The following is a 17,566-nucleotide window of genomic DNA, read 5'->3' on the forward strand; positions in this document are numbered from 1 at the left end:
GCCTGGTTGCCCCATGCTGGACTGGCTCCAGGGTTCTTGGAAAGCTGGATCTTTTCCCACAAATATCTGGGGAAGATTAAACACGCACGCGCACGAACGCACACGCGGTGGCTTTTAAAAAGAAAGGAGCTTATGGGCCGCTTTGTGCATCCTTTCCTTAACAATGCCCGCGCAGGGTCCGTCTCTCCCCCCCCCCCGCCCCCCCCCCGGGGGCCCTGAAAACCAGTCTTGGGGGTGGGGTGGGAGTATCACACCCAGATTTGCAGGTGGCACAATGACCCCAGAAAAGAGGGGACGTTGCTTTGAACGAGTACCCAAGCGAGAAAAAGTTAGGTCTCAGCTTGACTGATACTAAGACAAGGGAGCCAGACCCACGGAGACAATAGCCCCCCCAGGGCTGGTCTACCTGAGGCCGCTTCTCCTTTGGGCTCTGAGAAATGGCCCAATGTTCTAGTTTGTTCTGGAAGAGAATGGATGTGAAGATCTGAAGAGTGAAATTTTTCCTTCCTTCCTTCCTCCCCTCCCCTCCCCGCCCCCGTGCTCCCCCCTTCCTGCCTCCCTCTTCCCGTTCCCTCCCGCCTCCCCTCCTTTCCTTTCATCCACTGGTCCGTCTGTCCATCCGTCCAGGTATGATCCAGGCAAACCCCCCGCTACTGAACCTAGTCGCTCCTGTCCAACTTCTTTGCAGATGAACCTTGAAATCAGTTGCATCCCCCGGACACAATTTACATTTCAGTGTATGAGTTATCTCTGTTATGAGAGAGCTGTCAGCCGCCTTAGAGGCCAGGAAGGTGGAGGTAGGCAGCTAGTCAAGACTGCCAGGATTTCAGTCTTTTGTGACTTTTCCCCCTTTATTCCTATTTTCCCTCTTCCCCAAGCCCTGCTCACTCGGTCCCAGCCACGCGGCCTCCTTCTGTCCCTTACGCAGATTAAAACTTCTGCCTCAAAGCTTGCTGTCCTGCCTGAACGTGCTGCTCCCAGGACCCCTGAGCTCCTCGGATCCCTTCATCTTCCTCGGTCTCTGTTCCAACGTCACAGCCTCCAGGCAGCCCACACAACATAGCCACTCCCACCTGTTCCCTTGCCTGCTGTGTCTTTTTCTCCAGCCCTTACCAATAGCGGGCACACTCTGCATTTCCTTGTCGACCGTGTCAGCCTGTCTCTTGCTCTGCACGCTGTGGAGGGAAGGATGGAGGGACTTCTAGGTCCCGGCAGTAGGACTCACACTATTTTTAGAACTGGAAGTGGGTTTAAGATCTTTCTGGCACCCCATCAGCACAAGGATGAAGAAACCAAGAGCAGGGGAGAAAAGAGCTCGTCGCCATCGCACAGTTCCCTCACCCGGTTCAGGGCTGGGTGGCAGGAAGTCATGGGGAGGGCTGTGTTCTAGAACCTGCTGTTGGACTCAGTGACACTGGGCTGAGTTCCTCCAGCTCGGTGAGTCCCTGTCTCCTGGTCTGGAAAGCAGGTGCATCGTTGCTGGTGCTTGGTGAGGGGAAAGGGAGAAAATGTTCAGCACAGTGACACTGGTATTAAGAACCCACAAAACCATGAAATAGGGGCGCCTGGGTGGCTAAGTGGGTTAAAGCCTCTGCCTTCGGCTCAAGTCATGATCCCAGCGTCCTGGGATCGAGCCCCGCATCGGGCTCTCTGCTCAGCGGGGAGTCTGCTTCCTCCTCTCTCTCTGTCTGCCTCTCTGCCTACTTGTGATCTCTGTCTGTCAAATAAATAAATAAAAAATCTTAAAACAAACAAACAAACCATGAAATAGGGCCACGTGGTTCTCAGAATACGGACAGGTTGTGTTCTCTGGAGCTCACCTGCTCATTCACTCAGTCATTCATTCATTCACTTTTTTTTTTCATTCATTCACTTTTAAGTAGGCTCCACACCCAGTGCGCGGCTTGAACTCATGACCCAGAGATCAAGAGAGGTAGACTCCCCCCACTGAGCCGGCTCTTGGAGGGAACTAGCAGAGAACTGGTGTGTGGGAGTCTGGGGCAGAGCAGGACTCTCAGGGATGACTCAGAGCAGTGGTGCTCAACTTGGAAGAGCACCTGGGGGTTCGATGCTCTGCATTTCTAACAAGCTCCCCAGTGGCCAGAGGTGAGCAGCCACCTAGCTCCCAACCTAACACTGACTTCTCTGTCTCCACCTGTGCTGACTTCAGAGGCTCCAACTCAGGGTTCCAGTTTCAACCTGCTCAGCCTGTCAGCTGCTCCTTCTACCCTCCCCCACCTGACCTGGGTTTCCTCTTTTGTACTCCTGCTTCTTTTTTTTTTTTTTTTTTTTTTTTTTTAAGATTTTATTTATTTATTTGACAGAGAGAAATCACAAGTAGATGGAGAGGCAGGCAGAGAGAGAGAGGGAAGCAGGCTCCCTGCTGAGCAGAGAGCCCGATGTGGGGCTCGATCCCAGGACCCTGGGATCATGACCCGAGCCGAAGGCAGCGGCTTAACCCACTGAGCCACCCAGGCGCCCCTGTACTCCTGCTTCTTTACACATGGGGTTCTTCTCACCTTTCTGGCCCCACTAATACATTCTTGTTCTTGTCCTTCTTTTTTTTTAAGACTTTATTTATTTGTCAGAGAGAGAGAGCGAGCGCACAAGTGGAGGGAGCGGCAGGCAGAGGGTGAAGCAGGCAGAGGGAAAAGCAGGCTCTCTGCTGAGCAGGGAGCCCAATGGAGAACCTGATCCCAGGACCCTTGGGATTATGACCTGATCTGAAGGCAGAGGCTTCACCAGCTGAGCAATTCAGGCGCACCTGCCTTCTCGTTCTTTAACAGCAAGGACAACATTCTTGACTTCTCACGGTGGCCCTTGCCAATTGTTCTGGCCACTCAAACCTAAATTGTTTTGGCTTCCGTGAACTGAACTCCCTTCTCATCAGGCTATCCATCTCCATGCAGAGCACCTCCTCCAGGAAGCCTTCCCGGACCACCCAAGCTTGGTCAGGTATTTCTCCTGAGCCCTGTAGCTTACCCCTCTCACAGTCCATTTCCTGTGAAGGGACTGTGAGCCCTTCAGAAACAGATGTCTTAGCCTGTCACTCAGTGTCCCCAATCCTCTTGGTGTCCTTTTCACTGTAGCCAGCAGAGGGCGCCTCAGCTCCATGGTTCAGCCTTTGGGGTGCAGCGCCCCTACCCTCCTGCCCTCAGGATGCCTCTGGACAAAACGAGGCTTCTCTTATTCTTTGAGAATCAGGTCACCTGTGGTTAAGAGCCCATGACCCGAACATTCCTAACTGTGTGATCTTGAGCTTGGTGATCTGCCCATCAGACCCTCAATTTTCTATAAATTGGCCATCATAATGCCTCTTAGGAATTTGCGTTCAATAAAGGGACCACATCCAAGCCTTAGACGAGCCTGGCTCGGATTAGCGCGTCCACCACGGACTAGCTGCGTGACCGTGAACCAATGATTCCACCTCTCTGTGCCTCAGTTTCCTTATCTGTGACATGAGGATAATTTTAACCACTTCCTCTCAGGGCTTTTGTGAAAATTGAGTTAATAAGATCAGAACACTAGGAACAGTGCCACGTGTGTGGCTGTGCTATATGATTGTTTCCCCTTATTATTATTATTACTTGGTGATGAACAACTCTGCTTTTCATTTGTCACATTCTAGCTGATTGTGGGTCCAGAGGAAAGGCAGCCTCTACCTTGTGTTCCTAAGCTTCCCCAGAGCTCCTGGTGGGGCTGGGATCTGTGTCCCAACTTTTTCTGTGACGGGTTGGTTGAATCTTTTGGCCTGAGCTGCGGTGCCAGGTGGCCTCTGGAAACTTGGCTCCTGTGGGCCAGGCTGTAGCTCATTGCAGGAGTGGGAGTCTGGGGTGCTCCCAGGAGGCCCCCATGCCTACCCTCCTAGAAACCAAGGCTGCCCTGGATCCCTGAGCAAGCTCTGCTCTCTGTGTTGGGAAGGGAAGGCAGCAAGCAGCAGGTGGTGGTCAGGCTGGTGGTCAGGCCAGCCTTACAGCCAAACTGGGGAATGGGGGTGGGGCTGGACTCCCGCTCTCTCTCCATCCACACAACGGGGACCAAAAAAAAAAAAAAAAAAAAAATCCCACTTATCTTCTCTTTACCCTTCAGGGCAGACTGGTAATGTGACATCTCCATTGCCTAGATGTAGGCAAAAAAATCCGTGTTTTAGAGCCTGATGGTCCGGCCTTGAACTTAAACTCCTGTCTTTACTTCCGACCAACTGTGGGACATGAGGCAAGTGACTGAACTTCTCTGAACCTCGGGGATGCAGGGAGGGTTGAAATTGTTACATATACGTGCGTTTTACTCTTGCTGTTGTTTTACATGGTAGAAGCCAAACGGGCTTCTGTGTTATCTTTAGGTAAACAAGACGAGATTATGGTCGACTCTTGAACTGACTCCCTGCTCAGTGGAAAATCTGAGTGTAGCTTTTGACACCCCCCCCACCGCACTTAACTCCTAATCTCCTCCTATTAGCCAGTAGCCTTGCTGATAACATAAACGGTCGATGCACGTGTATTTTCTACGTCATATGCACTGTATGCTGTATTCTTATGATAAAGTTAGCCAGAGAAAAGAAAAAGTTAAGGAAATCGTAAGGAAGTGGAGGGGCCGTGGACAGGCTGCCCCGAGAGGGACCATTTTGGCTTGAGGAGTATTTTGAGCTGAAGGCACCTGAGACCTTACAGGCTCAAGAGAAATTCTGCCCTTCCCTTAACTACACAGAAGAATCTAAGTTGGGATTTTTTCCCAGAATAAGGGCCATTAGCAGAGATAAATTTTCTCTCGGTGACGCATCTGTACGGCGGGACAGACATTCACTTACCAAACACCTGCTGTGGAGTGAATTCCTTTCCTCCGAAATCCCAGACCCCCAACCCCTTCTCCGTGGTTCGGAATGACACGGATACCTCATTTCACCTGTTTTTGGAATTTCCATGTCCGTGTGGATTCCCCGTATGCCCTCTATTACATTTGATTTTCTCCTGTTAATCTTCCTCATGTCAGTTTGATTCTTCGTCCGGCTGGAAGGACTCTTGAAGGGGGACCGGAGTTCTTGCTACCCGACAGAAGAAAAAAATACATTTCTAGTCCTGGACTGTATTTATTAAAAAAAACAAAACAAAACACTTTTAAGTGGACCTGTGCAGTTCAAATCCATATTGTTCAGGGTCCACTGTATATTCTCCAGGCCAGCGCCCCGATGCTAGCTCTGGACCTGACCCTGAGCTTCACGTGCTCCTGTCCCTGAGTGGAGAGGTGGTTTACTGCCCTCGGGATGAAGGGGAGGCACTTGGATCATGAACGCTTTGCCCCTGTGGCTTCAGTCATTCCACAGAGCAACCGGGAGAGATGGCAGCATTATCCCAGTTTACAGGCGAGAAAACTGAGGCCCCAGGAGGTGCTGTGACTTGTTCAAGATCCCCATTTTCGAGACCAGGTGGCTCAGAAGCTGCCTCTGGGATGGAGGTGGGGCAGGAGAATGTGAGCTGTCTTCACCCTTGACACTGCCTGCCGCCCCGACGTGCTGCTCAGTGTACAACACCAGGGGGTGCTGTGGGCGCTGTAGAGCCCTCCTGCGGATCCCTGGCTCCCTGGGGCTGTCCTTCCCAGCTGCTACTGCTGCTGTGTCTGACTCCTGATGTCCGTGAAGACAGTTTTGTGAGGACAGCGCTGTAGCTGGTAATGACCAATTATGTCCATCACTGGCCTCTTGGGAATCGGGCCCCCCTCCAAGCCTTTGGCTCCAGCACCCCCTCCAACTTGCTTTCTGTTTCTGCCGTGTCTTGAGCGTGTCCCAGCTGTTTGTGCTGTGAATTTAATTCCCAGGATGGCCTGAGCTTGGCGGAAGTCAGGCCCTTTAAGAACCTAATAAGTGTGTGGGTGGCCGGGCAACTTGATGTAAATAAGTCGTTTCTCCGAACCTCTCAGCGAGGCATCTCAGTCTCAGAATACTGACTGTTCCGGGGCCTGAGCTGGAAAAGGAAGAGGTTCAAGTTCAATCCCAAACGAGCATCAGTGATTTCAGCTGGGACGAGAGATTTGGAGGCCGTGATAGTGAAGGGACAGGCCTGCGTTCAAATCCCGGCCCAACTACTGTATAAGTGACCGAAACAGCCTTCGTGCTTCGTTCCTCCCAGTCTCGCGGGGTCTGTTTTTCCACTGTTTTGACCGGAAGAACATGCTGGAAGCCAGGACATGCGACTTCTACCTTAGGCTGTCAGGAGGCCTTGCCCACTTGTATTTTTTTTTTTTTTAAAGATTTTATTTATTTATTTGACAGAGAGAAATCACAAGTAGATGGAGAGGCAGGAAGAGAGAGAGAGAGGAAAGCAGGCTCTCCGCCGAGCAGAGAGCCTGATGCGGGACTCGATCCCAGGACCCTGAGATCATGACCTGAGCCAAAGGCAGCAGCTTAACCCACTGAGCCACCCAGGCGCCCCCCACTTGTATTTTCTTTCAGACCTTTCTAGCATCTTGTGCCCCGAGTCTGTGCTAAGCACTAGCCGGTGAGCGCCACGTGGGGGACAGGGTCCCCGACAAGTGCATCCTATCCTAAACCAGTAGACGGCAGCCTCATGAACAGGCCAAGTCCAGGGGAGGTCACCTTCGTGTGGTTCCGGCCAGGGGAACCACACAGCTGACCGTGGACTATAATAGAGGCTTCTTGGGGCCCCTGGGTGGCTCAGTGGGTTAAAGCCTCTGCCTTCGGCTCAGGTCATGATCTCAGGGTCCTGGGATCGAGCCCCGCATCGGGCTCTCTGCTCAGCAGGGAGTCTGCTCCCCCCACACCGCCTCTGCCTACTTGTGATCTCTATCAAATCAATAAATAAAATCTTAAAAAAAAAATAGAGACTTCTTGCCTCAAGTCACGAGTGTGGGTGTGCCCTCCAGGTGGCAATCATTTGTTGACACGGCCTTTTACAGTTAAATGCTGCTCCTTTCTGAGCCTCACTTTGTTTTTCTGCAAATGAGCCTGAGAACAGCCTCTGTCTCAGAGGACCCACGGGCGGCATGCACATACATAACAGACCTCAGGTGCCCTGCACGAGGACTGACACAGAGAACTCGTCTGGAAGAGGGGCTTTCGTGCTGTCATAGCATCAATTCCCAAATCTGTTTTTTAATATTTTTGAAAGAGAGAGAGTGTGCATGCATGTGCAGGGAGAGGGGCAGAGGGAGAGGAAGAGAGAGGATCCCAACCCGGCTCCACGTTCAGTGCCAGGTCTCACATATGGAACCATCCCACGACCCCCAAGATCATGACCCAAGCAGACATCAAGAGTCAGACGCCTTGGGGCGTCTGGGTGGCTCAGTGGGTTAAAGCCTCTGCCTTTGGTTCAGGTTATGATATCAGGGTCCTGGGATCGAGCCCCACATCGGGCTCTCTGCTCAGCGGGGAGCCTGCTTCCTCTTCTCTCTCTCTCTGCCTACTTGGGATCTCTGTCTGTCAAATAAATAAATAAATCTTTAAAAAAAAAAAAGAGTCAGACGCCCAACCTACTGAGCCACCCAGGCGCCCCTTCCCCAAACCCCCCATTCTTAATGACTGAAACCACAAAGGTCTGCTTCCTGCCCTTGCCACTTGTCGATGGCAGGTGGGTTGGGGGCTCCGCTCATTGTGTCTGGGAGGAGTCCCGGGCTGGTGACTGAGTGGTATGCCGGAGGGCGGGAGAGACCACCAGGCGGGGACTTCTCCTGGCAATGGGTGCTTTAACTTGGCAGTGACATACACAGCTCTTCCCTTCACAGCTTGCTGCCTCGCCCACCTGCCCGGGCGTCGGGAACGCCATCCTTCAGGCCTGGAGAGCGCTGGAAATAACAAGGGAAGGGCATGTACACATGTGAGCTCTTCTGCTTCTCAAGTCCACGAGCAGGAAACCCAGACAATAATGAGAGCCACGCTGATGGAAGGGGGACAGCATTTGCTGAGCACCTGCTCTGTGTCTGAACCCTTCGCTCCGTTTGCCAGGGGATGTAGCGGAGAGCTCCAGGACCTGGCTTGTGTCCCCAGGTTGGTGGCAGAGCCAGAGCCGGACTGGGCTTTCCGTTAACAGGGCCCACCCGTCAAGGCCAAGACTACACACTCCCGTCAGCTTCAGTCACTGTCTGTCCTTGGCACTTTCCATTCCCTGCCCCTCCGGTTTCATAACAGAACTTTCCCTGGAAAGATTCCAGTGTGGTCGGAGGTGAGCCTGGAGGTTAGGGCTCTTCCCCTTCACAGAGCCATTGGCGACCATCCCCGCCGCTGACCGAGCTCTCGCCGGAGTATACGCGCCTACATACACGAGGGGCTTCCTGAGCATTTTCTTACGGAAAGCTCTGCACGGCCCTCTGGTGTCATCCCCATTTTACGCCGGTGGCAACAGATGTGCAGAGAAGTTAAGTGTCCTGTCCAAGGGCACACAGCAGGTGAGGACATGGGACCATAGCCCAGGGAGCCTGGCCCTGGGTCTTCGTGTATAACCTCTGCACTATAAAGGGCTTTTACACCCTTGAGCCTGTCTGATCTTCCCCCCAACACACACACACACACGTGCACAGGCACACACACATCTCCCCCCACCGCCAAATGTGAGGGATGAGCAGAGCAGACTTCTTCCTCCAGCTGTGCAAGTGTGGAGTCTGAGGTCTGGGGACAAGTTCCGGGTCATAGGACTGGTCACCTGTATTTTTTTTTTTAAAGATTTTATTTATTAATTTATTTGACAGAGATCACAAGTAGGCAGAGAGGCAGGCAGAGAGTGAGGAGGAAGCAAGCTCCCTGCTGAGCGGAGAGCCTGATGTGGGGCTCGATCTCAGGACCCTGGGATCATGACGTGAGCTGAAATTCAGAAGCTTTAACCCACTGAGCCACCCCGGTGTCCCTGGTCACCTGGTTTTAAGAACAGTGCCCTTTCCACACCTGGGGGCTCAGGGGGAAACTAGGGGCCAGTCACCTCTTGCTCCCTAACCAACCGCCCCCCCCACACGTCTTCTTTGGGAGGCTACTAGACTCCGGAATGGGACAAGGTAGAGCGGGGCTGCTCCTCTCTGCTCTGTCATGTCTGGGGCCTCAGGGGCCAGAAGATGCAAAGCTGGGGGTGACTCCACAGTTGACCCCCGGGATCACTCGGAGGCATCGTTCCTTCCCATCTAGCACTCAGTGCCAGCCTCGGCTGGACTCGGTGGGACTGTTGATCAGAGCACCTGCCAATGGCCCCTTCCCATAGCCTGGGCTTCCTCGTGTCCTGGTGGCCTCGGGGTCGTCGGGTCTTACAGGACGGCTTGGCAGGTGAAGTGTCCCAGCCAGCAAGACGGAGGTCACGTGGCCTGTTCTGAACTCAGCAGTATCTCTCTGCGGCAATTCTGCCACGAAGAACCAGCCTGGAGCCTGCCCAGATTCAGGCCTGCCCTCTCCCACCATGAGAAGAGAAAATCTGTGGACGTGGATACAAACTGCCCAGGGCCAGGAAATGGTGGGACAGAGTATGCAGCCCTAATGGGGCTGGGCAGAGGCTCCAATTAGCATTTTATTTATTTTTTTTAAGGTTTTATTTGTCAGAGAGAGAGATGGAGAACACAAGCAGGCAGAGCAGCAGGCAGAGATGGAGAGAGAAGCAGGCTCTCTGCTGAGCAAGGACCTGATGTGGGACTCCATCCCAGGATCCTGGGATCATGACCTGAGCCGAAGGCAACAGCTTAACCAACTTAGCCACACAGGTGTCCCTCCGGTTAACATTTAAAAAAAGATTTTATTTTATTTATTTGAGAGAGAGAAAGAACGAGCAGTAAGTAGGGAGGGGCAGAGGGGAGAGAGAGATAGGAGCAGACTCCCGGCTGAGCAGGGCACAAGGCTCTATCCCAGGACCTGGAGATCCTGACCTGAGCTGGAGGCTGACTGAGCCACTCAGGAGCCCCTCCCATTAGCACTGACCCCCAGCATCCCATCACCCCCTCTTGGCAAAGCTGTGGGTCTGTGTGATTTCCCAGGAGTACATCTAGGAGGACGTGCTCCTGGTGGCCAGCAGGGGGCGCCCAGTACCTCTTGACATCCCTAGGTTAGGCCTGGAGGAGGCAAGAGGACACAGTCGCCCTCCACTGCCCAGCAGGGGCCTCCAGCTGGGTCCACACTGCATTGGCCCCATCCCCAGCCTCCATAATAGTCTCTCATGGCTCTGTGGCTTTTCCCTAGATGTGACAGTCCCGCAGCACCCCCTGGGGGAGCACCGTGGGCGGGGGTGGGGCACGGTGGATGGCACGGGCTTCCAGGGGTGGACACATGGTAAGGCTGGGCAAACCCCCAGTCTGCACTTGGGATTTCCTAGAGACAGAGGAAAGGGGTTGCACTGTAAGATCCTCTGGTTCCCAGGGAGCACTTGGATTTCTCGAGAAGCGAGGCTCCTGGAAATACCCCTTGTCTCCACTCCCCTGAGGCCCCTGCCCGAGGCTCCCTGCTAGGCATGTGGGTGCCAGGTTGGATTGTAGCTGTTGGCGGGCTTCAGGCCTGGGTCCACGCGAGGCCCTGGGGTCCACAGAGCAGGTCGGGACTTCTCAGAGGAGCCACAAGGGCAACCCCTTGCGGGAATGAACACCTGCTGTGTGCCAGGCTCCTCGCTCCCCCCGTGGGGAGGCCCTGCTGTCCGGTTTCGGAGAGAGGATGTGGAGGTCACACGGCCTTTCCTCTGGTCCTCTCCGCTCTTCACTGCTTGGCCACACAGGAGCGGTGGTCACTGCTGCCTTGTCCCCTCACTTCCTTCCCCACTCCCCGGCGGGCACCCCACCAGCCGGCCTTACTCACCTTCCTGTCTCCTTCTGCCCTCCCTCAGCCTCCCCCCTGCCATGTGATGGCCGGTGCAGCGCCCCAGGAGCACTGATGCCCCCAGGAGCATTGACTTGACATGACTAGCTGGTCGACATTTGTCTCGAGGGTGGGGTGCGGGACAGAGCGTCCCGAGGCCCCACCCAAGAACTTGCTTGGCGATAGAAACCACTTAATCCTTATTTATTTATTTTTTTAGGATTTTTTAAGATTTTATTTATTTATTTACAGACAGAGATCACAACTAAGTAGGCAGAGAGCGAGAGGGGGGAAGCAGGCTCCCCGCTGAGCAGACAGCCTGATATGGGGTCTCGATCCCAGGGCCCTGGGATCAGACCTGAGCCGAAGGCAGAGGCTTTAACCCACTGAGCCACCCAGGCGCCCCAGAAGCCACTTAATCGTTTTTAAACATTCCTTCGTCTTGGGTTTGATCTGTGATCATGGGGCCTGATTGGAAGTCTTTGAAGAAGCCACATGACTTCTTGGAAGCCCAGCCCGGCACAGCCATGAGGACACGCGGGATTCAGAGGGCCGGGTGAGGGGAGGGTGGGGCCTCCGGGAGTGGGGTGTCTGGAAGGAAATATTCTTCAGCGAATCAGCATTTAAACTTTCCAGGACTGCAGGGAGCTTTGCCTTTGGTGTAGCTACGGTGCCTGATGTCAGGGTACCTTTAGGCTCTGGGGCCAAGTGCTGCCTGACGCCAGGGGCACCATCAGACAGGCTATGTGTGTGGCACCCCTTAAATTGGGCACTGTGGAAGCCTCCCCTCCCCCGTCCCCGCCCCCTGCCCATGATCTACTGGTGCTGGTCTGGCCCGTGTGTGTGGCAAGTCTCTGCTTTCCAGTGACAGGGAGGAAGGACCCTCCATGTCTCTCTTGCCTTAGCTGTCCTATGTACCTGAGTGCCTGCCTCAGTTTTTCTGGGTTGGGCCCCGATACCCTGCTTGTCTCTTGTTGCAGAGAGCGGCTGGATCCTCTTTCCTGCCGGCAGCTGGGGAGATGGCCCCAAATCACAGTGCCACCAGTGCCACCAGCCCACCTGTTCGCTGCCATGGAGACCTCAGTCAGGGATGGACCTCTCATGGACTGACATTTGCCCCAGCCTGGTCCAAGCTAGAACAGAACAGAAGCTTCAAATCCCTGCTGTGCCTCTTTCTCTCTTCGTGATGGTAGGCATGCTTCTCAAATCCTTCTGAACCTCAGTTTTCTCATCTGCAAAATGGGCAGAATACTAATACAGCTCTACTGAGTCCGTGGGTGTGTCACCGGGATGGAGGAGGCAGATGGCAGTTGTCCTATTCTCTTTCCCCTTGGAGCCTTATTCTTCAAGGTGAGTTCTCCCCTATCTCCATGGCAACCTAGGCCTTAACTTCTCTCTTCCTCAGCTTGGGATGGTCAGTGTAGACAGGGCCCCCGAAATCCCGAGCTGCCAGGGGACCGTTTAATCTCTGCTGCACATTTTTTAATGAATGGACTTGGCCTGATAGAGGTTTTCAGGGGATGTGTTTAAAAGATGGATAAGATCACTTGCCATTAGCCTGTCATTAACGTAAATGGAGGTTCCATTGGTGTTCCCTTTCGCTTTCTTAAATTTCCGACATTCATTTACTCATTCGGTACCTGTTAGTTATAAGCCTACTATGTGCCGGTCACTGGGTTGGGTCCTGAAGATCCTGGTGAATCAGGAAGGTCGGTTTGGCTGTTGCTGGGGTTTAGACACACTTGAGGGCACAGATAAAATCCGAGCAAACACACGGACTTATTACATAATTACAAATTGTGTAAGTCCTTTGGAGGAAACAAAATCATTTGCTTATTATAGCCTAAATGATACAAAGGTAAGTTTCAGCCCAAGCCCATGGCATCTGAGGTTTTTCTGGGATAGAGAAATGAAAATAAATGGCCACGGGACAGTCTCCGTAGGTCGCAATGGCCTGCTAAGACTGTGTATAAAAACAAGGGCCTTTATAAAGGAGCTCATTCACGTCTTACAACAGTCCTCAGAACTGAGCGTCATCATCTCCATTTTACAGATGAGCACACAGAGGTCAAGAGGCCAAGTGACTTTCCCGAGGTCACACGGCTTGCTAAGGAAGCTGGATTTGAACTTGGGTTTGTTTGATCTGGGCTGGCTGTAATTACAGACCTCCTCGGAGCCGTGTGGCCGGGCTCATGCCGCAGCGTCTGTTATGTTGGGAAGCCCCAGGTTGGGCTCTCAAAGTGGGTGACTAGAGGCCCGAGGGAGAGCAGTAGTAGAGAACCCCCTGGGGATGAGGCTTTCCATCTGAGCTAGAAGAGGGAAGGGGGGTGGTTTCTGAGACCCAGGGCTGCAGGAGCTAATGCCCAGGCCCAGGGCAGAGGCCTGTCTCATAACAGATGGGGGCCAATGGTGTCTGTGTCCAGGATACAAGCAGGCTTGCTTGGAAAAGGGCCTCTTGCCTCCACCTGTTTGCCAAAGTTGAATGAAGGTGATGGGTATGGATGGGGGCCGCCACTCTGTCTCCACCCAGCACCTGATGGCCACCGTGTCTCATGGCCTTGACTGTTCACACATTCTGGACTGGATGCAGGTGGCTTAGGAGGTTGGAATCCCTGCGCCCCGGATCTGGACTCCCTGCTCCAGTCCACCCGCGACCGGCAGCCCCAGTCCTATTCTCTGCGTGGGTTTGAGTCTGGACTCTGGAAACGAAGGGACCTAGATCCCAATTCCAGCTTTCCCACTTTCTAGGTGTATGATTTCGGGCAAGTTCCTTACTTCTCTGAGCCTCCGTTCCTCCTCTTTTCAAGTGGGTCTGATAAGATCTGCTTCTCAGGTCCTGGGAGAGGAAACAGGTGATCACTGAGACCGTGGCACCCGGCTCCGGGATGACTATACGGTGTCAGCCGATGAGCATGACGTCAGATCCTAGTCTTCCCAGAACTTGGGGTGACTGCCTCTCCCCCAGGGATGGAGAGCATCTGCAAGAGGAAGTGTGACGGGCAGATGCACTCTCTCTGATTTTGTTCTAAAGGCACAGGTGCTTATCTGTGTGAGACCATTGTCCCTCGACGGCGTCACCGATTGGGAGGTTCTTTCTCGAACTTGGCTTTGAACGTGCTCCGTGGAAGGGCTTCATGCTCCGAAGGTGGATCCGGAGTTTGGAATCAGCGAGAAATCTTCTGGACCCTAGACAGCTGACACAGGGGGTGGGGGGAGGCTTTGTGCTGGGCCACGCAGACAAAGGAGAGAGGATTACAAGGCAGTCGGGAGGGTGGGGACAGGTTTTCTGCCATGGAGGGCTCTGGAGCAGTTGTCACGTCAATGTGTGGAGCATGGTTCCATCGTGGGCTAGGAAGAGAAGCTTGGGCCATCGAGGCACGCAGCCTCCTTGGAGGCGGACCTTGGGCAGAGGGTGATGCCCTCCCAGACAGCCCATTGAGATCATTTCATCTGCAGGACAGAGCCCTGCTTGAGTCCATTTAAGCCAAAAGGGGAATCTAACTCAAGGATTCAGGCGTGTTTCAGAGACCTGGAGGGCTGCCCTGGCCTCAGGAGCCATCCCAGATGCTGGGCAAGGGCTGGGGACCCAGGCATTACGGGCCAGCTTGCCTTTCACTATTCCCCTGGCCTTTCTCTCTCTCTTTTGAATTGTGGTAAAATACACATTACATAAAATCTGTTATTGTAACCATCTTTAAGGGTATAGGTCAGCAGCATTCAGGGCATTCACCATGTTGTGTATCCATTTCCAAGAACACGGTCATCACCCCAAACATACTCTGTGCACCCATTACGCAGGCCCCCATGTCCCCTCCCCTAGGCCCTGGGTGACACCATCGGCTCTGTCTCTCTGAATTTCATACGTCTCTCTCCACCTAGCAGAATGTTGTCAAAGTTCATCTATGCTGTAGCGTGTATCAGATTATGGCTCCTTTTTTTTTAAGGGCTGAACGCCACGCTGTGGGGCGCGTTTCCTTACCCGCTCCTCCACCTGTGGACATTGGCCTCGTGTCTGTCTTTTGGCTGCTGCGTCCAACACCGATGGCATTATTCTATCTCTGCTTCTCTCTTTGCATCTGGGACAGACTTCTTGGCCTTTCCAGGCACGTGGCAAAAGGTGGCCAGCCTGTCTGTGGCTTTGGGGTTCCAAGTGGTCAGTTTCAGCCACCAGTCCAGTCCCAACTCCACAGTTTTGAGGGTGAGTCCGTGACTGTGAGATGTGCGCATGTTGGCACATGTGCGGGTCCTTTTGACTGCTGGGCTCCATCACTGGGAGTTGGGGGGATGCTTCTTAGAAAGGCAAAAGTTGTGGCACCTGGATGGCTCAGTGGGTTGAAGCCTCTGACTTCAGCTCAGATCATGATCCCAGGGTCCTGGGATCAAGCTCCACATCAGGGTCTCTGCTCCGCGGGGAGCCTGCTTTCTCTTCCCTCTCTCTGCCTACTTGTGATCTCTGTCAAACAGACAAAATAAAATCATAAAAAAAAAAAAAAAGGCAAAAGTAGTCGTTTGGTATGGAGAACCTTCTCCCTCATTTGGAAGCCAAGCCAGGGGGACCTGGGTGGCTCAGTCTGTTAAGCGTCTGCCTTCGGCTCAGGTCATGATCTCAGGGTTCTGGGATCCAGTCTCCTGTCAGCCTCCCTGCTTAGTGGGGAGTCTGCTTCTTCTTCTCCCTCTGCTGTTCCCCCTGCTTGTGCTCCGTCTCCCCCCACCTCTCTCGAATAAGTATAGAAATAAAATCCTTTTTTTTTTTTTTTTTTTTTTTTTTAGGATTTATTCGATGGAGAGAGAGAGACGGCAAGAGATGGAACACGAGCAGGGGAGTGGGAGAAGGAGGAGTAGTAGGCTTCCTGCCCATCAGGGAGCCCGATCCTAGGACTCTGGGATCATGACTGAAGTTGAAGGCTGACGCTTAACTGGCTAAGCCACCCAGGTGCCCCAAATAAATAAAATCTTAAAAAAAAAAAAAAAAAAAAAAGAAAAGAAGAAGCTAAGCCAGGCCGCCCTCAGATGGAAATACTCCCACTCTGATGAACCTATCTGGAAGGTTTAGGGCAGAAGGCTCAGAAAGATGCTATTTTATTATTTAAAAATTTTTAGGAAACATCTTTTTGTATTTGCGTGTGGTTGACACACCGTGTCCCGTGAGTTTCACGTGTACACCCAGTGATTCAGCTTCTCTACATTATGCCTCGACCTTCTGCCGCCACGCAATGCTACTGCAGCATCACTGACCGTGTTCCCTACGCTGTGCCTTTTCCTCCTGTGACTTGTTCATTCCGTAACTGGAAGCTTGGACCTCCTACTCCCCTTCTCCCATGTTGCCCATCCTCCCCCTACTTCGAAAGATGCTATCTGTTTTAATTTCAACATACATGCATGCCTTGTGCCCTCTGGCTTCTTGTTTTTGAGGTCTAAGTTGGGGGGAAGACCGACAAGTCATCCTAGGCCCTTGATCTGGTGTGGGGACCTGTTAGCTTTGGGGGGCAGTGAGCTGGAGGTGCGGGAGGAGGGAGTGTCAGCCAGCTGCTGCTTCCAGAGCCTCAGGAACCCGAGGTCCTGGTCCAGCCCTGCCTCCGCCCCCAGCGTGCTCCCTGATCCTTCTGGGCCCTCGTTACAGTCACGGGTACCTTTTCCAGCTTCTGTTTTGTGAGTATGAGCCACTACCCATGTGACTTGGGACACTCTCTTGATATCACCAAATCCCAGCTTCTTACGGATAAAACGGCTGGGGATACCCACTCTGCTTTCTTTAGTAAGTTGGTGAGGTGGTCCCATGACGCTGATGACTGTAGAGCAGGGGTTCTCAGCGGGGGCAGCTTTGACCCCCAGGGGACATGCGGCAAGGTTCGCAGTCATTTTCCGTTGACACAGCCGGGACGGGTGGGGGCTACTGCATTAAGGGGCGGAGGCCGGGGATGTTGCTAAACGTGCTGGGGGGAGCGGGATGGCCCCACCACCAGAGGTACTGGGTCCAAAGTGTCCGCAGCGCCGAGGGAAGAGAGGTCGGTCCTGACCAGCGTGGGAGAGTCATACCCTCCGCACATCTTCACTGGGCATCTATTGGCGCTGGCTGGGGTTACAGTGGGGGTTGATAAGGACCCAGCCCCTTCCTATAATGGGGCGTGCAACAGGGTCTAGCATAGGGTGCGCATGTCCATACTCTTTCTACATCAAAGTTTAGCCTTCGTTGGTGGACAGCCTGGCATGCCGCTGTGGCCAGATCCCGCTCAGAAAGTGCAGTGCGTGGGGGCTCTTTGGGGCACGGGCTCAGCGAGTAACTGAACACGTGGCCTTGGGTGGGCACAGCCTCTCCTGGCAAACAGGTGTTTCCAATATGCTTGGGGGGCGTGGTCCCTGCTGCCTCCCCCAGCAGATGTTCCGGCCACCAGGTGCGTCCTTTGAATGGGGGAAAAGCAGGCTGGGCTGACCTCTTAGCGGGATCAATGGTTTGGGAACAAGGAGAGGAGGCAGATTTACCAAGTTTTTTTTTTTTTTTCCTGAACTCATGGCTTCTCAGCTAGTGTTTGCCTCCCGTGCCACCTGGGCCTTGGGGTTGGGTGAGAAAAGGAGGGGCCAGAGAAGAGAAGATCCCAGAGAGCAGGAGGGGAGATTCCAGATGCCTTCATACTTGCAGAGGATGGGGGCGTGGGGGCTGGTCCGGGTTTCCAAAGAAAAGCACCAAGGGTGACCCCAGCCCCTTCCTGACCTCCTTCTCTGACTACTTGAGCTCAGCTTTCTCTGGGGGTGGAAAGCCCAGGCCAGCCCTTCTGGGTGGGTGAGATGTGAAAGGCAGAGTCCCCC

The sequence above is a fragment of the Mustela putorius genome, unplaced genomic scaffold, assembly GCF_011764305.1.
Source record: "Mustela putorius furo isolate JIRA1106 unplaced genomic scaffold, ASM1176430v1.1 tig00003853_pilon_pilon_pilon, whole genome shotgun sequence".
NCBI lineage: Eukaryota > Metazoa > Chordata > Mammalia > Carnivora > Mustelidae > Mustela > Mustela putorius.